This window comes from Hylaeus anthracinus, unplaced genomic scaffold (genome assembly GCF_026225885.1).
Source record: "Hylaeus anthracinus isolate JK02 unplaced genomic scaffold, UHH_iyHylAnth1.0_haploid 11981, whole genome shotgun sequence".
Taxonomy (NCBI): Eukaryota; Metazoa; Arthropoda; class Insecta; order Hymenoptera; family Colletidae; genus Hylaeus; species Hylaeus anthracinus.
The window spans coordinates 1,051,188-1,069,367 of NW_026534329.1; the positions used below are offsets into that span (position 1 = coordinate 1,051,188).

The 18,180-nt window shown below is 39.9% G+C and overlaps 2 protein-coding genes across 2 annotated transcripts in view; one reads left to right on the plus strand and one right to left on the minus strand.

Moving 5' to 3' along the window:
- Positions 1–18,180, minus strand: part of LOC128885610 (lysosomal acid glucosylceramidase-like) — a 45,537-nt gene that overhangs the window by 11,407 nt on the left and 15,950 nt on the right. The gene's annotated exons all lie outside the window — the stretch shown is intronic.
- LOC128885612 (tubulin glycylase 3A-like) overlaps positions 2,019–18,180 on the plus strand; it is a 43,992-nt gene continuing 27,830 nt past the window's right edge. Inside the window, exon 1 of the mRNA XM_054139712.1 lies at positions 2,019–2,941. The gene's annotated coding sequence lies outside the window, so the exon portion shown is untranslated. The remainder of the gene's footprint in view (positions 2,942–18,180) is intronic.

Below are 18,180 nucleotides of genomic sequence, written 5' to 3' on the forward strand. Positions count from 1 at the left end.
ATAAAATATACGTTCATAACACTATGTGTATTTATTCATCTTTCGTCTACGAGTTAAATAAATAAAATTGGTACAAACGTTCTGACACCTAACAACAAAAATTTAACGTATGGATTCAGGAGAACAAACGAGATTTTACGACATGTCTCAAATATCAAGTTTAATTCATGATTAACGTTTTGTCATATAATAGGACTTCATCCATTAAATGAAGGCTTGGGCCAATGTAGACCAAGGTTGCGCCAATTGCACCATGCGCTGCATAATATTCCCCGGTTCGAAGTTTTTCAACAAATTCGTTATCCACGCCATTATTGCAGCAATAAACTGAAAATATATTAAATGTAATAAACGATTACCGTATGTGCATAATTCCTTTAAGACGTTAATGTTATTTGAATACATTGGTAAACCAATTTTAAACCATACTCACGCGTTGAATTATAGGAAATAAATCAGCTGGGTATGTCATCAAACTGGCTGCTTCGACGTGGACAAGCTGTTCCATTATATCGTCAAATGTTGTATTCAAGGACGCGACCGTAAGAAAGTGAAATCGGAGAATATTACGGTACAAGATAGATACAACGAATATTATATTCGTAAATATAACTTCGTCGAAAAATATGGTCATTGGTGACGAGACTTTAGAAGAGTGTAAATGTTTCGGATGTTTCTTAAATGTTACGTTTCGAAAAAAAAGGGGAGATAATTAAATGAAATTGGATGAATAATTACAATTAGGTATCAAAGCAATAAGGATAATAGATCAAAGAAGAGTAAAAATATGGTATTGAAGATGAAACGAAAGGACATGGAGAAATCTACGGAAATTGACAGAGAAGAGACTTCGAAAAACAAATTGAATTCTCAAATGCCGGTGGAATGATCGAATAGCGCAATAAAACTTGTTGGTATAAATGAATGCTTTACAAGCAGGTTCGAGTTCTCATTAGCTAAAAGTCGAAGAGAAATTTACTTAGATGCGTGAGTATGTATGCGAGGTGGAATGAATAATTATGCGAATATTCAATTTAACATATTGTGACTCTTACCGTCGCAAAGCAGAGGAAAGTTACGAGGAGAATAACGGCCATGCCGTTTCGAGAATTCATTTTTGCAAAGTTCACTTGGTACTGTGCGCTCGGCTAGCACCTCGCTTCTGCGTCACTAAGCATTCGCGGACTTATCCTTTTATGAAATTTTCGTTATCTTTTGCGACATTATCGGTGGCAGTTTGTCTTTTGTCAGAGTGACTCATAACAGGAGTTCAATGGTTTAAAGGAAAAGAAACAGAAAGAGAGGTGTATAATTTTCAATGTGTAATGTAGTTGCGCTTCGCATAACGTCTTTGATAATAATAATTAGCCAGTTACCCCATTGGCCATTGTGTAGTTATGTAGAATAGAGTAATTTTCCACGTTACATGCAAATATTTAGATAAATTTTACCTTACACAAAAGTATGTATTTTATTCGGGAAAATATCGTTGATCTCTCTATCCACATGGTCTCCTGTTTCACATGGAATTGTACCGATCCCGACTTTATCCAATCTTATCGTATTCAGTTTGACAACTCAACGTGTAAACTTTAAATGGGGCACCATGTACATTACCGCAAAAGTGATGCAATACCATTCACGTCAACATTTAAATTCATTTAAATGTTGTTTGTCGCACTTACCTTCTTTCGCCGTTCCAGTTACTTATATTTACGCATTTAGTTTAGTTATCTGTTGCAAAAATTATGCAAAACTTCGCATTTACAACAAAATTTATTCAGTTTGTTCTGCCAGTCGCATATTTATAGATAACAAAAAAACATTCAGCCTTTTTTTAAGTTCAAATACCTGTCAGATAATTTGTTATACAACCAAGTATATTGATCGGGCAAAAAAGGTATCGGCGTGGTTAAATATCATTTGACGTACATCACTGTAAAATAATAAGTAATAAATATTTAAAGACATGTTGCCTGTGAGTAAATGACGACAATAAAAAAAATGATAACATGAAAAAAATATTCGTCCAGTGTACAAAAATATTAGACGACTCAGAAAAGGGAGGCCAAACTCCTTCATTCTTGACACATATGTAGACACGAAACTTGTCATGGTATCATAGAGGGAGGTCCGATTCTAGAGATGTCTTACATTCTACCAATCGAAAGTTGGAACCTGCTCGTATGAGCATCTGAAGTAAGTCAGAGGTACAGTTTTATTTATCGAGTGGGCGATCATCGTAGATGCTCGAAAGGTATTGGTCTAAGTGGCGTAGCGATTCGCGCCGAATCCGTAATGAGAGGGAACCGAAATCTCGAAACTCTGACAATAAGGGACGCTGGAGTCGGGACGGGCGTTGCTCGCGAAAACAAACCACTGGTAATGATCGAAGTTTGTCGCGAGGCCACTCGAGGTAATGGCGAGTAGTTAGACGAGCGCGTGGTCAAACGCAACCCTCGACAACCCTTTGGATTACATCGAGATCCGAAGGGTATAGAAAGCAAATTGTTGAAGCGAACGCGACTGAAACTTCCCTCTCGTCTTTACCGCGAGAACGGGATATCTCTCGGTCTCTTTGATTGTTTCCATCTAAATTTCCAACTTCATCCCTTATCGACTGATCTTCGCGATTTCTCTATAAACTACCGTCGAGCGAATCGCTTTTACGCGAACGCTATCAGAAGTAATGCGACTCATTGTTCAAATTAAAACGATTTTAAATTTTTTAACATACTTCCTTGTTGATATGCAAGAGTAAACAGTTTGTAGATCTTGTAGGGGTGCGTCACGTAGCTTATTAAACAACGAACGTTGAAAATAAAAGTATCGTGTCCAACATTGTCCTGTTGTAAAAAAATAGTTCTTACGACTAGGTTAATTTTCAGTTATTGTTCACGTCTAGCCACGTTTACATCTACAGTATAAACATCTGTTCCAAGTAATATCACGAATATGTATTATTTAAAGTGTGTAAATGTTCAACTCTAATACATTGGATATGCAGATAAAACCATTGGAAAGTTGCGGAAATGTCTGTGTTTAAGCGAGCAGGCGTGCATCCGCAAGTGTATCGAAGCGAGTTCAGCCCGATAAGGCGGATGCAATATTTTAGGAATTTCAATACGGTACTCGTCCCTTAAACTGCAAAGTTTTACTTCGCAGTGTCATCCGACTTTGCCGTGTTTCCTCTGCAGTTTGCATGCAATTTGTATTTATAGTGTTTCTCGGTGGGCATCGTGTTATAGGTTCATTTCATATAAGGTGTTCTATTTTAACGTAAAAATGGATATACAAGGCAAAGCACGTAAAACGAACCATCCGAACGACTTGTTTATTTCTGAGGATAGAGAAAAATGCTCCAGACGTATCTAGTTTGGTTTTAAGATGCAATGGAGTTAGGAAAATCAACCTTGTTTGTTTAAGTGAAACATGAAAATTAAAATTAAGATATCGATTGCTAGAGGGGAATTTTACATTTTGTATATAAATATATGAAATGTTCCATACCATCGATTACTCCTTTAACTAGTCATCCCTCCTTTTGAACATGTATTTCTATTAAGCGATTTTTTACGATCACCAATACTTTGTCTCTTTTCTGGGGATCGATTAAGGTGCAAATAATTAATAAACCTAAGAAGAACGCTCAGAACGGCCATAGTTTACGGGAGACTTGTACTTTACTGTAAAGTTTTACGGCTTAATTTGCTCTACGTTGCCGCAAGGAGAGATAATAAGAATAATGCCCCGTGATTATAGAGCTGGTCGTGATATCGCTTCGTTACCGTCTCGTCGAGGTAACATGGAAACTTCTCGTCCACTTTTTGCATAACTTATCAGAATCAAAGTAGTCATACTTCCAGTGAAAAAACGCTTTACATGGTTGAACTTATTTCATTGTATGGAAACTTAAAAAATCGAATGTTCGAGGAGCAAAACGTAATCTCGCGAGACCCACTCGAAGGAACTAATTTTAAATCTACCTCGTTTCCAATCAATTTAGACTTGAATTTCTCAGATTGTAAACAAGCTTAATTGTAAATAATCTGAAATGCATTCAACGTCGGAAGATGTTTCCGCATAGAACATTGTCTTATTTCTATTCGAAGATAAAATGCTGTCGATCATAATTCACGGTCCTTATTGATACTTGCGAGCAATTTGCATAACGGCCTCTCTCGGAAACGACCGAATCGGAAGATGTGGTTTCACGTTCGAGCAGAGTATTATGTATTTATGTATGAGAAATATGCTAATAAACGTGCACTAGATGGTATTTATGTACATTAATGCTTGACGAAATTTACGAACGCGCTCGTGAAAGTTCGAGCACCGTTCTTGTTTCAATAGTTCCTCACCGTAGAAGAAAAATTCTTTGATTTCAAAATATGACTATATCAGACGAAGAAATGTGAAATGGATGCACTTTACACTATGTAAATTTACATGACGCATTGTCGATAAAAACAATAGATAATAACACGGTATGTTTCGGGCATACCGTGTGTTTAACTGCAGATACGTCACTAACGATGAAGGTAAAGTGCTTGATACTTTTCCATGAATTTAAAGTAAATACAGAGTACCTTTGTATTTCCTATTGCATATTCAACCTGTCCTTAGTTGTGATTGACGGAGTAAACATAGGAAAATGATTTGACGCAAGAGTATATAATTATATACAAGTATATAAATCGATTGTATCGTGGCGAGATTAAAAATAATTTTCACTATTTAGTTGTTGATGGCTACCGGGGATCATGCATTAATAGAGTATTAACGAACGACTCCATTCATCGTATCGGTGACTGCGGCATAATACGGAACGCGGCAGGACGATAACGTTCTACAGCGGACTGGAAAATTACACGAGCGCGGGATTTGCATAAAAACGAGATTCTCCGTAAATATAAGCTTCACGATATTGCGAAGTTTATTGCAAAGTTGCGAACGTCGGAGACTTCCGTGCGAGACGACGCGACGTCGGCGTCGAGGGCTGAAAACATGTCGCGAGCCGGATATGTGCGCGATGTTAATTAAATTCTCATTAGCCGAGTGCTCTCGCGCGTTACACTTTTTAACTTCGGGCTGGTTAGCTCGATTCGTGCCACAACGGGTCATCAATAACCCACTGAAAGCACGGGCTGGTTTGCCGTACAGTTTCTTACCAACGCAGTGCCTCATTGTTTATTTTTAGTGGCCGGCAACTCTCTATATAGCGAGGACTAATTTCCATATGAACCTGAGCGGCGTGAAACTTGCAGATAAACGAAGGGAACTTCACCTTTTTTGCCATTTCTATGCCCCCGTTGTGCTGGCTGGAATATACTTCCGGGTGTACACGTATACTTCCGGACCTTGTTTCGAGGAAAAAATAAAGAAGCACCACCGGGCATGCCACACCTATTCTACTCTAGCCTGGAACATTATTTTCATTCCACTCGTTCCTTTTTTAACCGCATCTCCGCCGAGAAATCCCACATATTACTCTGGCATTGAACGCGTGCTTTAACTCGCTCGCGCTCCAAAGAGTTACTTTCTGTTCGCCTACCTTTTTTTACCTTCTATCTCGAGTATTTGTTTTAAATGGTACGTGAATTTTATCATCGATCTTTCTTCATATTAAAAAGATGTGCATCGTTGTGTGTTTATTAGGCTTTGACGTTTTTCTAGGTTTGTAATTTTAGGTTAAAGGGACGCGAAACAGGTTAACACGGTTTTTACCGTTAGATGAAATCCACTATCGTCGCAAAGATAAATTTTCAACTTGGTGGAGTGATATACGTGTTCGACAAAAGCGTAGACACTCGTGACAAATCGATCTTTTTGCAAATTCCGTCGGTTCGAACGAGGTGGACAAGCACATTACTCATTACTCTTGCTCGTAAATTGTCCGACAAGCTTCTCGGTATTCCAGAAATTTGTGGCACTAACGTAAAAGTAGGTGGTTTCGCATTCGAAACTAAACTGAATATGTAAAAGAGTAATTGGAAACAAATATTGACTTTATTAATACCTATAGATCGGTAGAGATAAATAAAGTCGTAATTTATTTCGACGTGTGTTTGTTTTGAAATCCATCGAATCGATTTTTATTAATCCTTCGCTATGCTGTTGCGTACATATTGCTACATGTATATGTTTGCAATTGGAAAAAATAAATGAAATAAGAAAACAAATAAAATTGGCTAGGAGAGACCTGCTCTAATTACACCATTGATTCGTCTCGGTGCGAAAAAACGCAGCTCGACAAACGTAGTAGCGTGCTGCTTTGGGAGAATTTGCGTTTTCCCCTCGATTCCATTGTTCGTTAAAAGTCATTGAATAGTCATTCAGTTACCCAAATCGTCGACGGATGTAAAGCGGCATTGGCAGCTGGTAAAAAAGCCTCCGTTCGCCGCATGTTATTTTATTATAGTCGTTGAATAGCGCTTGATTGATCGTCGCGGTGTTTTTGCCATGCGAATTCTTTTCGAAGTGGCGAGCACGCGTGGCCGCGACTTGTCCCCCTCAAAATCGAATCGATCGAATTTTCGCGCCTCTCGGTACTTTAGCATTTCCATGGGGCGAATGTTCGTCACCGTAAATCATCCCAACGAATGGAGCTCGCTCGTGAGTCGTTTTCCGTTCCGTTCTTCTGCCCTCGGTGGTTGTCAAAGTGAAAATATGTAACGTGACATAATTTCGCGTAAGACGTTCAAAGATCAGTCTCTGCTGTAAAAAAACGACGTATCAAAAGTGATACGATACAAAATTGTCGTTAAGTAGACTATCGAGGCTCGAAATGTTTTCTTTCTTTCGAAAATTCTAAAAGAAAATTAATTTATAACGAAAGAATAATTTAGTTCACGTTTGGTCGGAGCGAGGTCGACGCAACAAATGTACAATTACCTACATGAAAAATAGAGCACAGCCGTGCGATAAGTTTTCGACAAAATTGGCAGAGATATTTCACGTCCGCGCAGCTGGGGCAATTAAAACACTGGCCAGAAATCACCGCCAGAAATCAATTTGTATGGTTCGAAGTTCGTCCAGAACCACCGACGATTGACTACACGCGAAATTGTTTTTTAATAGGTAGCAAAATTAGACACAGTTTAAACGAATTAAGGTTTAAACAAATGAAACCGATAAGCGAAAATATAACAAATTCTTACCGCAGGCACATTCGATAGGCTGCTTATCGTAATAATGGGCAGGGTAACGAGGAAAATGCCAGTAGAAAATAACGAGGACGAGTCATGATAGAGCGATGCGCAAAATAAAGCGATAGAAGAAATATCGATGCACAATTGGACTCTTTTGTTTTTCAGCAGTGATTTAATTTCTGGTTGTTATCAATCGTTTTAACGCAATTTGTTTTATTTATTTCTGTTATTTTCGAATCGGATCGGAAATCTTTCGACAAAACCATTGTGATACACGATAAAGCGTACCTTTAATCTGAAAACGAAGCTTCCCATACCGTTGAAACGTAAACGCGTGTTTGTGTGTGCACGATAGAAATGCATGCGCATAAATGCATGCTATACTCGCGAATTATACGATGCTTTTTCGCGGTATATTTGGGCTCTCGTGAATTCAGTTTATAATGCGTGCACGCGGAGGGGCACAGGACAGGGAAAGCCTGTTGTGGAAACACAGGGAAAAGTATCGCATTTCTCTGAAATGCTTTCGTGGATCTACGTTTAGGCATCGGTGTTGAAAAACACAATTTCACGATCGCGATAATTTCTAAACGATCCGTTATGGGATTTGCATGCATCACACGCGACCGTCAGCTGGATCAGTTAAGCTAACACCCTTCGAAAGAAAAAAGTTTTTATCAACGGTACGTAAAAAGAAATAAATGAAAATTGAACTATTCATCGGAATAAACGACGCTGATTAATTGTTATACGTTGATTTGATTCATCAGGAACTGAACCCATATTTGTAGTAAACGATCATTAAAGTCAGGATTAATTCGAAAAACAGACACCACGCAAAAGCTAATCATTATACATATATGATTTACATGAAATTTACATACAGTTTGCTAACGAAGTGTTACGACTATGCAGCGTGTACGAACCAATAATCGTGCATTATATTATAATTGTAATGTAATGAATGCTATACGTCTATTACGGTTATTGAAATATGATTATATCATTAACAAATAATCCAGTAAACAAATAAAAGGAGACCAGTAGTTAGCGGATGTCGAGTATAGAAACAAAATATTTGATCGCATAAAAACGAAACATCGCTAGGAATTGAGACAGAAGCAGTTGGATAGAAGACGATCAGACGGATACGGGTAACAGGATTCAGAGAACACAAGTTTTCGAGAACGTTCACAGTAACAAGAAGCTTATCTAGTAAGTGAAGAGTATCGACCACGAGGAGAAGGCATTTCGAGAGGATTTAAACCATGAGATGCAGCAGACCGGGTGTGTATACTGTCAAAGTCTGATTCCAGTTTGCGAATTACAATATCAATCTTAGAAGGGTTTGTTGTGCAGGGGTTGCATGGTATCGACACATATTGCATGTGGTTACAAACACGATGAAGGTGAGCGACGCGTATGTATGTCAGAAGAGGCTAGAGGATAGAGCCCTGAGGAACGCCACGTGCAACAGCCCGTGAAGAGATTAGTTGCGGACCTTGAGCGTTAGCCATGGCCCGTTTACTATAAAGCGAATCCTGTGTAAAGGCGCAAGAACAAAGAGTTGTCATCGAACATTTCCAATGCTTTTGGAAAAACCAGGAAACGTCGTTGTTTATCCCGTGCAATGACGAGTGAATATCAATGACTCGTAAAACGAAATTCGAGATACGTTCAACTCCGTTGCAATTTAACATATACGAAAGTCTACGAAGTGATTCAGAAAAAACATGAGTTGAGGAAAAAAACAAGAAAAATATAGGAGAATACAATGTTAATGGCATTCAGACTATCGTTGACCGTTCGAATAGAATAAGTGACACAACACCGGTAAGCGTTAATTGGTAGCCGCGTCGGTTGCTCTTATTAGGCGATGATTAATTGCGCAATTAACCGATGGCTGGTGTCGAAAATGACAGATTTGTCGTGCGCGAAAAATACAATTGCATTCCGTAAGGGACATCCATCAGGTGTGATTGACGCATATGGCTCAAGTCATTATACGTGACAACGAAATGAAGTACTTTCCAAATTAGTTGAGCTTAAACTTAAAATTGCTTTTCATCCCTGCTTGTCGTCCCTGTATTCTTCTCGTAGTTATCACTCTCTTTCTCATCTTAATCGGAGATTCGCCAAAATGGAATTTCCTAGGATAAATTTAAATCTAGGAGACCACGGGCATGGATATTCCTGCTGTCAGAATGAAAGACAAAACGCGGCCATTGATTACGACGTGATTCGGTTCCGCGTGTTCGAGCCGTTTCGGTCACCACAGCGATGGACACTGTATTTTCGATCGGTATTAAATTTTCATTGAAATTTTCATTGAAATCATTTAGGTCGGTCCAATAGGGTTCAATTCGCGTGTTAACGCGAAATCGCGTACCTAGGTATTGAGGTCGGTATCGATATCGTCAACATTTTCGACCCAGTTTTCAGGGTACTACCTTTTGTAGTTGCATCCCGTCTTGTAGCATGACGTACAGAAAAAGCATTCTGTCGAGGAGAAGTCGAGGACAAGAGATTTTCATATATTTTCCTTTAAATACCGTCAACGGCATCGCTTCCTCGATAGAAAATTGATTTTATACCAGTGTCGGATCCTTTTGCGTTGACATAGAAGGAAGATCGCGATCGGGGAATTGAAATCGTCGCAGGTAGTAGAGGTGTCCAAAAGGGAAAAAGAATCGAATCGGACCAGCCAGGAATCAGCGGTGTCGAATAGTGGAAGGCGTTCGTTCGCTATCGCCATTTCGCACATCGAGACATTCGTCTTCGGGCCGTGTCGGACGTTTCTATTTCCTCGGAAACTGCAGCTCCTGCGATGCTGCGTCACGGTTGTGGCTGACCGTCCTGCACGTTTCCTTCGCACGATTTCTATAGAAACGTTCTCTCGAATTCGATGAAAAATGTTAGCCCGCTGATCGACTCTAAGCCACAAGTTTCTCCGTCGTTAACGATGCTTCGAACGTTTCAACTGTCGCGGCAAAATCCCTTGTGATCGAGAAAATTGTTTCATTTCCACCTGTTTCCCGTAACCCTTCTTCTTTCGTTTCTTTCGTATACTTACAACCAGCCTTTCTTCGACGTTTACAGAAAGGTATTCTATGATCGTCATCGTTACAAGGATCATTGTTATTCCTCGCGGATCGTGTCCAGAACTTTGTAACTAACTTAGAATAACAGGTCTTGTATGCAGAACGCATGGGAAACTCGAGAAAGCAACCAGGCAATCCTAATTGGCAAGTTTACAAGAAAACTTACAAAGTTTCAGTAAAATTAGTTTTTAAAATCAAAACTTTCTAAACTTCCACTTTCTATATATTTACATGCTTAGACTTTCCAGTACTTACGCGATACAGGGAGTTTACTAGCACGCTAAACGTTAAACTTCGTCACGTTTGTTATATTTGTAGCACACGAAATCACGTAAACCCCGAACACTGTTTTCTATCATACCCTATAGCTGAAATTCCGAGCACCTTAACATCTTCGAAGTCCGATCGAAAATAACTTGATAATTCCGCGAATTCCAGGCTTCTTTCGTTGCGACTCACGTTGGAGATTCGCGTACAAAGTTAGAGCGAAGTAGTGGGGAAAATGTTCACGTGTGCGAGTTAAATCTTGTTGGTAGCGGAGCGTGGCGCGGCGTTGGGATTCGGTGACGCGTTCAGTCTGAAGAATGGCCAATGGAGAGTTCGGCATCTCCGAACACGGCCACCGGCTGAAACAAGTCGCTTCAGACAACGTGGTAGGCTGGTGTCAGCGGAGGGGAAAAATCTCGTCACCGAACTCTTCGGAGTCCGCTTGTACGCCGAGCACGTCCTTCACCTTCTAGGGGTGAGAGTGAGTTTCGTGGATCCGGAGTGCTCCGATTCATAAAAATTTATGAGAAAAATGAATTGCTCGACAGCCCCATTTCGGAATACTGTAACGGATATTTATAAGAATCTCTCTCACGGCTTCCGCTAATAATAATCTTTCTTATCGCAGCTTCCGTTGGCAATAAATATGTCACGAAGCCGTATGTACGTGAGATGCTTAAACCAATCCGTAAGGTGAAAGTGAAAATAAATCTTTTCCGTGCTGGTATAATCGAGCCATCTTCCAGACGATGTTCGGAATGCTGACGGAGCATCGATGATCGTGTAAAGATCATCCCTCGCGAGTGTACATATTTAGATTGAGCATACAAAGCTATAGTAAACACCAGCCGTCATATCGAGTAGTATTGATTGGAAACGTGAATAATAAATGGAAACATCAATTTTTACATCTAAGCTAAAAGTAGGTGTCCCGATGTGAAACTTGGTATTGGAGGAAAGTGCCATTCGAGGAAGAAAATAATTCCTGTTTTAACGCAGAGTTAACGTGGCAAAACGTACCATTGAAAACGGAAACTGAGACCGAGAAATCGTGGCGACTACGAACGATCAACGATAGGGGAAAGAAAAGTCGAACGAAACGATTGGTCGATCCTGACGTCGATTGACGTTTCTTCTTGAAATTGTTCGCTGGTTTTCGCCATTCGGCGGACAGATGTATTCGTTACTCATCCATCTTGGATACCTTTTTCTCCGTGGAAAATTCCAGGGCGCCTTAAAAACAGTTGAACGTAAATCTTGTAGTATTATACGTAGTCTCGGTTGCGCTTTTTACGTTTCTCCGCGTAATACGGAGCTCAACCTATTCGCTCGTTCGTATTTTATGGGTTAAGAATCATTGGATGCGCTTTTACGAAGTTTGTCCATCGAGAAATCCCGTAATCTTTCGATGCGATTTATTTGCGAGCGATAGCGTCTTCACTGTTATTAGGAGAAATAAATTCTACCTAAATGGTATGTTTCAATAATGATTGCAAATATGTATATAAAATCGAGTTACCGTAGCAAGTTTTGCTTCGTAAATTAGGATAAACGCGCTAGTAATGGACGCTTCCTGCACCTTCGGTTCGATATTAAGTTCCAGAATGAGTCGAAGCTATCGAGTGCTATATATCTCTTGCATCTTCTCTAACGCCTCGACTATTGATACTTTTATCCTACTTTATACTTGCACTTATGAATGTATTCCAAGATACAAACGACCAAAGCATCTTGCATTTGTCTACTAGGCGTCTGGCTGTACTCGTTTGACAAAGCATTCGTCTCTGCTTTATCCGTTCATTCTTTATCGGTGACAAATGCTCTAGTACACCTCCTAGAACAATGACTGGCGTCGATTTTACTTCATACTATCGAGGATAAATCGCTGTCTCTAAACATGCCTCTAAATCGCTCCAACACGATAGCGTAACGTGGACAATCGTATTTAGGGACCGGATAGCGATAGGATATTAGTTTGCGATTAATCGTATCATAAATTTACCTTCTCCGATAAAGACGTTGATTTCCTGCGATAATCCAATTCGCTCTTCCCAACGTGAAATGCATATCTGTCATTGCAGCCCTGAAATAACGACGTACCGTGTTACGGAGACTAATCGCATTCTGTCATTCCTACTATTGCCTGCTACCTAACTATGCTTGCTCAGATTCAACGCGTTAGAATCACGCGGAAGATTAAGCTGTCGTAACACCAGTTCTCAACCACAACTTATTTATACTTTATTTTGATTGGATTCGTTGTAATAAGATGCAGCATCCATGTTACGTTTACCACAAACGAAATCGTTGTTGACCGCGAACGTTTCGAGTTTATCTCCGTGGCAGTAACTTCCGCGCGTCGCAGCCATTCCCAGAGTTGTTCGTTCCCGAGTTTTTTTTTGCCAGTGCAACGAGGCAACGTCAAATAGACGGTTTTTACAATACGAGTCTATTTAGTTACAAGAGCGACGAGGCACTGCCAGAGTAGATTTATGTCACCGCTAGCGTACCGCTGCGGTCTCCGCTAGTGAAATATTCATGTAGGTAGACGAGAAGGTTTAACACTTGACTGTCGCGAAAAGTCTTCTTATATTTCGGGATGAACGCGAAATCTGCCATAACCGTGTCGTTTTAAAGCTGGACATGGTCGTTCACTAGCAACGATGCGCCTTGTTTTTTATCTGTAATAGTGACGCCATAATAGTACAATTACACGTAGATACAATTTGCTTAATACAAGTCGTGTTCATAGGCACGAATACGGTAGATACACTGTGCAAAAATAACGATGTTGTTCTTGTCTGGAAATTGTTAGTTTTCAACTTCGAAATGTATTTCTTGTAATTAACGGGGCGTCTTTGTAGACACTTGGTACCTGTCCGGTGGGTATCTAGGAAGAGGTATCCTTCGGTGTTACGGTGAATTGCATAGGTCGTTCTGGTATGTTCGTTATCGCAACGTGTAATGCTCGTTAACGCGTCGTACTCTCGGCTTTTCGACGTGTTCTTAGCTGTCGTTAACAAAAACATCTCTTCGAACCCTTCGCGGAATCCGTGTCGAGACAGGAACAGGAATTCTACCTCTGTTTTGCGTCGCTGCACCGTTCTCATTTCTTGCTCTTCAATGGCGAATACATTTAAAATTAACTTCATTTGGAATCTCGCTATTTTCAAGCTTAGGATCCATAGCATCTTATGCTAGAGATAAAGACAATGCTATAAATGCTAGTTATGAAGTTATATTGACAAGTATGAACTCATGATAAAGATTGCAATAACTAGAGTAGGTTTCAGAGTCGTGGATATTTTCCGAGATAAACTCGGGCGAGAATAGGTACTTGCAATTTTATAAAAGTCCATCAAAAGGGCAAAGTATTCCAACTGCGGGTTTGCAGGTGCCTCCGTTCATTTTGATGAATTTGATTTCACAATAAAACCGAGTGCCGTTCCAGTTTTCGAACTCCATGTCAAATATTAATCCACAGCATCGGCATGGTCTCTGCAGTGCCAGCTTTAAAGATACATCGCAAACGCATTCTCCTATTGACTTCTATAGGAATCAAACGGGACTTTCATTTACGAAAGTAACGTCATTTGAAAAGCAATTTTCATGTAAATGTAACTTTTTTTTTTTTATATACCAAAATTTTATGGAATATCTGTTATTCGGATGTTCACGGTATGAGTCTTCGTGAGATAAATTTTCAGAGGGTATAGTACCGATTTATGGGATTGTTTCTTAAAGATTATCTAAATTGAAAAGAAAAAATAATGTTCCAGGAGGTATATTCCGCAACCTTTATACTCCTCTTTATCTCGGTAAAAGAAAAGTGGTCGAAGCTCACCTCGTAACAACTATATACTCAGCTTATAGTGGCGTTTGACCTACCGAGCGACCGAGCGTACTTCATAAATTTTCTTCCTTTTTAGACGAAAGAGTTCCTTGATGTTGTGGGTCGCGGACGACGAGCTTTATTGTAGGACCGCGTGATATATTGGCAGCTGGTATCAAAGTCGGCGAACCGCGGAGGTAGGATTGATCTTGAGAAAGTTTCGAGACGGCTAGACACGATAAATATACAAAATATTTGGCGTGTGCCGCTGTCGTAAATTTTCCATTTACTCCGAGCCCGCCGAAGTTCACGTTTCATTGGCCACCTCGACGACAGCCAACGACGCGTTGTTTTACACAGTTTTACCAACTTTTGTTTCCTTTTTCTCTCATTCTTTTGAAGGAAGTCATACACTTGTATCATAACTGGTTTAAACAAACAGTCACGCGTACCTAACACTCTTAGCAGTTTTGCTGTAGGTTCATATTTTCCATCAGCTGTTCAACGTCGACGGAATATGATTCTTTAGTCGTGATCAGAGGAAAACGGTGGGACGGAGAGATGATCAAAAAGCGATTGCCAAAAGTTCGTCGAGCGAAAGCTATCACGCGTGGAACAATAGTCGTCAAATGAGATGGCGAAGGCAATTGACCGAATCCTGATGGTTTGTTCACCGCGCTCCCGTTGTCGATCTTTCTTCCCCCTCTACATTAGTCTCTTTCTCTGTTTACTCAAACCTACGTGATCTCCGCAACGCAAACTGCACAGAATGCACAAACTCACCAGAAAATAGGCACCGTCGTCGAACGAACGAACGGAACACCGAAACGTTTTCCTGCTTTTCCCTGTCCGCCAATAGGATTTCCGATTGACACTTTCGAATCGTTGCGCGAAACTTCGAACGTCGGAGAATTTTCAGTCCCGCGGTTACCTTGTCCACGATAGTTTTCCAACAACCCGAATGTTTCACGCGTCGCTTTTATCTTCAGCCTTCTTCTATTTTTGGGCTTTGCCATCCTCGCCGACCAACCATGGCTTTTACGAGGGTCCTCGCTTTTTGCTCAAAAGGATTGTATACTTTAGTAAAACAGGGACGCGAAACTTTCGCTCGCGCAAATAACTTTTAGTTCGTTTGAACGCTTCCCACAGGTACTTTTAACGCTAAATCGTCATAACTGAATCGCAGATTTTATGCATTTACTGCGTATTCGAGTATAAAAGTTTTCCATAGAGAACGTATGCAAATAAATACAAGTCGAGTTGAGATTGCCAAAGAAGGTATTCCTGTTGGTATAATTACATTATCATCATTAGATCGTTAAATATTTTGAGAAAACAAATGTTTTATATTTTGGTGAGCCACGACTAAGCCAACGATTAAACTAACATCGGTGAAAATACACGTCCATCGACGAACGAGAGGCAGAAATCAAGTTTCGTTTGGTCAGGCAACGGCAAGTTTTGGACCAGGCTACCGGGCACAGTTATTTCCTGTGCTCGTGGCAAACGATATCGTACGACAAAGCAGTTACTCCGCGGAACAGCAATATCGTAAATACGATACCAGCTTGGACAGCCGTTCGAATCCCAAGCAATTCTCTTTGGCATTCTCTCTGCGCAGCTTTTATGGTCGTCTGATCGCAATCTCATAAAAATTAGGTCGTACAATGTCCCATTTGCGTCACTCGGTTCCATTGAGCACAGCTTTCATTCAAATATAATTGGAGTTGAAATCAATTAACGTAGTTGAATTAAGAAATGTTTTGAAATATTTTCTCGACTATTCTCTTATACTCTTATACTCTTTGATCTCGATTGGTTGTAAAAATAGTACAAAATAAATTGACAATAAACTGCGTTGTCCGTTTGATGGTGCTCTGTGCGTATTGTCTGCTTGGGAATGTGCACCTGCTTCGCGGGAATGCGAGTAACGTCGCTAGACCGCGGGAACGTATAAAATTCTGCGCGAAGTAAAGAACGATCCTCCGCTTTTTCCTCGTGAAATTATTCTCGCGGTGGCGCGGCTGATTTATTGGGGCATAAATTACGTTAATGCACACTTTTTAGTTTCATGAGGAAAATTTAAGTAAATGAGGGAGTCTCGCTGCCAAGGAGGGACTAAGGAATGAAAAACGCCACCGAAATTAACGTTGATCGGTATCAGAAGCTGGGATGAAGACGAGTTCAATAATTTCAAGGAATATCTCGCAGATTTTCGCTACCGAGGCTCGCAACCTGGATTTTTATGAGAGAGAAAAGCTTAATTAGGTAGGTGGATTCGTTACGTGGATACCGCAACAAACACTGCAACAGTTCGCGTACATCTCGGTAATGAGAACCGTTTTACGATGCATGCATTTATTTTGTCGTTTATCAGCTTTTTCATCAGCAACCTAATATTCTAGAAGGATATATTAGCTGTCCCGAGAATGCTTATTAGTTTATTACTATAAACGGTTACATATTTTATATATAGAAGCAAAAAAATGGAGATAAGAAAGAAAAACAGCAAATTATCAAAGAGAAAGCAAAAAACAGATGTAAATAGGAAGTTTGTTGAAAGTATGGAAGATTGATAAAGGTCACCGAGATAAGAAAGTAGGATTAATTTACAAGAAACTTACGTACGACGAATTACGTAATTATTGGAGCTGGTTTATATGAATGATTTATAGTATAACGTTCTCGATGTCATTCATGATGTCACTCTAAATCGCAAGATTATTCAAGTCTTGTTCAATGTGACTGTCACGCAAGATAATATATTAGCTGGGATTATTTACATAAAATGAATTTGCAAAGGGATGCGAATAATGATATACACATCGGAGAAGATGAGACTTCATTATCGGTATCAAGTACCAATTTCACGAGCGACCTTCGTCAACGATAATTTGGCGTAATGAACACGCTTAAAATGTTATTCGCACTAACGAGTAGGGACAGTATCGTCAGAGATGATTAAAGTGTTTCGGACCTTGTATCCTAATTACGAAACGTTTCATCACCGCGTTCGCGATATTTTACAAGATAATAATTCGCATTAATTATACATTTTTCTGCATGAATAAATATTTCTAGGAATTACGAACGTCACTCTTAATTCTGTTATAAATGTTTCTTTTTTGTCATACTTTAAGTTCTTGTCACTATGTTTTTGCATAGTAGGTCTACGGGCGCCGCTACGGCGACATACCAAACCGTTTGCGCGCGACCTGGAGCTGCTGGAACGTAACGTAGCCAAACCGCTTGAAGCGCGAGGGGTTAATCTCCCATTAAGAGAAACAACGGATTATCGAACATTGTGTGCGAACCGTTTAGTACAATCAGTTATACAAACTCATTGTTAGTTTCTGATTAACAATTGTCACAGTACGAAAATTGCTATCGCTAAGTAGGTCGATTAGAACGTACGTTTGTAGGAATTTTCGTCACTGTTCTCGTATTTCCAATTCATCACTTTGGTTCCACTAGCTACAGTACATTTGGTATAACTGAAATAACACAAACACTTGACGGGAACAACGATACCGATGAATGGTCCGAAAGAATGAGAATTCATAAAAATTCCCCAAAAATCATCGACGGATAATATTAAAACGTAATTAAGCGGGAATCTATCGAGATCGCAATTTTGTTTATGGTCGAAGAGTTTTTCAGTGGAAGGTATACGCGTGAGACAGCTCCCCGGTACGTTAAATATGGTAATGAGTTTCAGCGCATAGGCTACCAATAGTCATCAATTATTCTGAATAATGGCATGCAAATAGGACGACGCGTAGGCAATTAATGTCACTATTTGCACAGGCTTATCCTTGGTGCCATAGAA